Source organism: Dermacentor silvarum, chromosome 10 (genome assembly GCF_013339745.2).
Source record: "Dermacentor silvarum isolate Dsil-2018 chromosome 10, BIME_Dsil_1.4, whole genome shotgun sequence".
Taxonomy (NCBI): domain Eukaryota; kingdom Metazoa; phylum Arthropoda; class Arachnida; order Ixodida; family Ixodidae; genus Dermacentor; species Dermacentor silvarum.
In genome coordinates, this window is record NC_051163.1 from 148,495,981 (window position 1) to 148,500,232 (window position 4,252).

Below are 4,252 nucleotides of genomic sequence, written 5' to 3' on the forward strand. Positions count from 1 at the left end.
CACGGGATCGTATTCTGGTTGGAAACAAGTCGAGCCTTCTGACATTTACTTCAGCCAAGGAAACACGATGATAATATTTTACCCGCATGCGGAAGGCTCCACGCAAAATTATCTTCAGCACCATTAGCAACTGCGAGTGTCCAGTGTAGTGAATTCGGCACTATGACCCTTATTGGCGAAAACGTTCTTAACGCTAGTACCGTTCGTCAGAACAGACACTAGCCAATCGCGATGTTGGGCACTTTACCATCGGAGGTGGTTGGCCAATAGCAAACAGCATTTACGAATAAAAGCTTTGTGAATTCAGCCCCAGATTCTTCTCACGTCGTGACTCTTCTAAAAAAAGAAGAATCTCGTACCGAACTCACGAAGCTTTTCGTTCTTAAGTGCTGCTTGCCATTGACCCTGCCCTTTTGCCAATATTATGCCCAGCATAATGATTGGTTGGCACTTGGAAGGGCGGGAGTGCGGGTAGGTGTATTCTGTAAGCGTCCACCAAGTGGACATGCCCAATTCATCTGCTGCTGAAGTGCTGACTGGATGGGGGTGCCTGTCTCCTTCTCATGACGTACAACAGCCCAGCCAATCATAAACTAAATTGCAGACGAAATGGACATATCAACTAGGCGGAAACTGTTCTTACGAATGGCGCTAGCGTATTCATTCATACGTATTCATATATATTTGTTTAATTCACTACACTAGATAATGATGGATGCTAAGGGCACCTAAAATATATGCGTCACCAAGCCAACTATTGTTCATCTTGAGAATAAAGCGCCCAGAGAAAAGGGACGATGTGAGAACACGAACACCGGCTCTTTACTTCTGCTTCAATAACGCTTCTATTCCCAGTGAGGCAGTTTTTTTTCTTAACCTCTTTAACAGATTTTGTGTAAACCGCCCAATCCTTGGCCGATGGATCCCTAGAGGTATGCGCCAACTTGCGCTGGAACAACAACAACAACAACAACAACAACAACAACAACAACAACAACAACAACAACAACAACAACAACAACAACAACAACAACAACAACAACAACAACAACAACAACAACAACAACAACAACAACAACAACAACAACAACAACAACAACAACAACAACAACAACAACAACAACAACAACAACAACAACAACAACAACAACAACAACAACAACAACAACAACAACAACAACAACAACAACAACAACAACAACAACAACAATGACGACGACGACGACGCCGCCGCCGACGCCGACGACGACGACGACGATGACTTCTGCTTCACTTAGTTCCTTGACAGTTGGCGCTATTGCACTTCGTTCTCAAAATGAACGTATACCAACTTGACCAGATTTTGGTTATTTCACAACGATCGTCGTGTTGGGCTTTTTATAAAGACAAAGAAAACAATATCTCGCGAGTCAGCTTCAGAAAGCTGGGCGAGAGTAACTTTTTTTTTCTCAGCCACATGATATCTCGGGGTACCCGGATCACCAAAAGAAAGTTTACAGACGAACAAAGATGGATTGTGGCGAATATGGAAGACCCATCTGAGTCACGACTGGCAGCTCACTGATATAATCGAAATCTATACACTCAGCTCTTCCCGCCAGTAGTAACCCACGGGACTGAAACTTGGAAGATAACATGGTGGCTTTAGAAGGAGTAAAGTACCGCGCAGCGATCGGTCTAAATGGAGCACGCTGGGTGCGACATTAAGAGACCGGAAGACAGCGGTGTGGATTAGACAGCAAATGAGGCGGGTATCGCTACAAGTCTAGTTCACATTAAGAGGTAGGAGTAGAATCCAGCCGGCCATGCGATGCGTAGGGCGGATGACCAGTGGTCGATTAGAGTTAGCAATTGGGTGCGAAGGGAATGAAAGCGCAGTTTAGAGGACGACAGAGGATTAGTAAATTTGAAGGCGTAGGACTGAATCGATTGGCACCAGACCGGGCTAATTAAAAATCACTGGGAGAGGACAGTGTAGTGGTTAGGGTGTCCACTTCGGCGGCGGAAGGCGGTTCGTTCGAAAACCGCCGACGGAGACCCAGCCATTTAAGGAAACGGGTACAGACGCCAATCTGGCCTGGCGCCTGGCTTTTGGCTAGTTGTAGCTCAACAGTTTCGAACCGATCCAGCCTGGAAAGGCGGTCCTCGATACTTGAATAGGTGGTTTGACATCAAGTAGGCTGCTGATGAATATTGTGGTGGCTTTCGTTCGTAACAACGGCTTGTCATTTGCTCGCCACCGTCGCGAATGATATGAAGAAAAAAAATAATGTGTTTCCTTCATATAGATGTAACTAACAAAACAACCTTATTACTTTTTTTTAAATGCTCTTCGCGTATACTAGGTTCGATATCACGAATGGCCGTTAGCTAATCCTGCCAGCCGCTGTACAGGGTGTCTTCTTTTTAGCTGCCCCAAAGTTTTAAAGATTGCCGGTGATGGATAGTGCAAATCTAACGCTTGATCTAAATTCTCGATAAAGTGACCATTACTTCTACGCGAAATCATAATCCTTACTTGAATAATCACCTTAATTACACTAATTAACGTCTCAATTAATTTCTATTTAGAGCACATATTTCAATCTACGAATTGTAGCTAGTGAGTATGCAAGGCATATCGACTCAGAACGAATCCTGAGGATGGCACCGGTTTCGAGATATGCACCGTCAAACTTGCCTTAAAAATGCACTGTTGTTCCACTTGCATATTTTTATGAAAACACCGTTTTATGCACTGAAGCGCGAAAGTAACTGAAACCCCAATGCATTTCGTCGGACAGCTTGAGAATTAATATCTCAAAATTGGCGTAGTCTTAGGAACTCGTTCAAAGTCGATACGCGTCGCATACTCACTAGCTGCAGTTCGTATATAGTTATACGTGCCGTAATAGAATTAATTAAAAAGTTAATTTGATTAATTACGTTAGTTATTCAATTAGGTATTTTGATTTCTCTTAGACGCAATGGCCACCTCCTCGAGTAATTTAGATCAGGGGTTAGAATTTCGCTATCTGCTACAGGCAATACTTCAAAATTTGGTGCAGTTAAAGAAAAAAAAAGAGGGAAGTCAAAGCCCTTCCACCCTGCGAAGAGGGAAGTCCAGCGAAGCTGCTGCTCTGGTGGGATTTTCTATGTTGGGGTTTAGCTATATTAGGGATTCGCTATGTTGAACTTGCCTACAATATGGTAAACCGACCCCCTTCGCTACGTACTCGGGAAAGAGGCTTCGGTGCCGGCTCAGTGTAGCACAATGGGGTATTTTTTAACACTTAGACGATGGCTATACAATGTCCGGCTCTGAAAGAACTGGCTCGGCGTCCACGCGCGACGGCGTTCCAAGCGCGTTGCGGGGGATGGGACGTGTTGGCGTCCACGGGCGACGGCGTTCCTAGCGCGTTCCTCACGCTTTTCTACGACGTTACCAGACAAGAGCCCTTGACCAAAGCTCCATACATACAACCAACGCTAACGCGAACTCCTCGCACACCCAACTCTTCCATTAACGTACTTTTTTCGTACACCGCCATTGGTTGGCGCGCCTCACGCTCTCTCCCCCTCCAACGCGAGTATTGGACGGCGCGACTTACGTCAACCCCCCTCTCCGTTCTCCTTTTCATCTGCACCCTCTCACAGTATTCTCACAGGGTGGAGCTCTACTTTTCCTCTCCTCTCCCCGCTACGTCGCGTGGCTTTCTACACGCGGACACAATCTCCTGGAACTTAGCCCTTAACAGCATTGCTGTAAAAAAATTGTGTGGCTTACGAGCTGTGAAGAATAGGGGCCGTAGCAGAAAAACACATTTCGGGAAAGCGAAGCCGAGAAAGGGAATGGCCGAAGGACTGTCTACATCATTCTTTCCACAGCAACACAAGTATTACGCAACCAAAATATTCTATCCAGAGTCGGAAGTAAGCAAAAATATTTTTTTTGCAGGAACCTTCGACGACGATTGTCAATGCAAGCACATAGCTGAACACTTCTAGAAAGCTATTCGCTTTATGAAAGAAAGGGTGCCCTTGGCGGCGTATATTTGCTGTGGTGAGGATAGTTGGGTAACGTTCGTTGTTTATTTACGTAATTCCGTGGTGAACAGAGCTGTTAACCAGCACATCTGTGGTGGCGAACGACACCTGCGTCTCAGAGAGCTTTCGATCGGTTTCGACAGAGCAAGCACCCTCCTCATCTGCGCCTTTGTAACGAAGGTGAAATTCCAGCCAAAGACACACACCGCGCTCATTGTGAATCGTT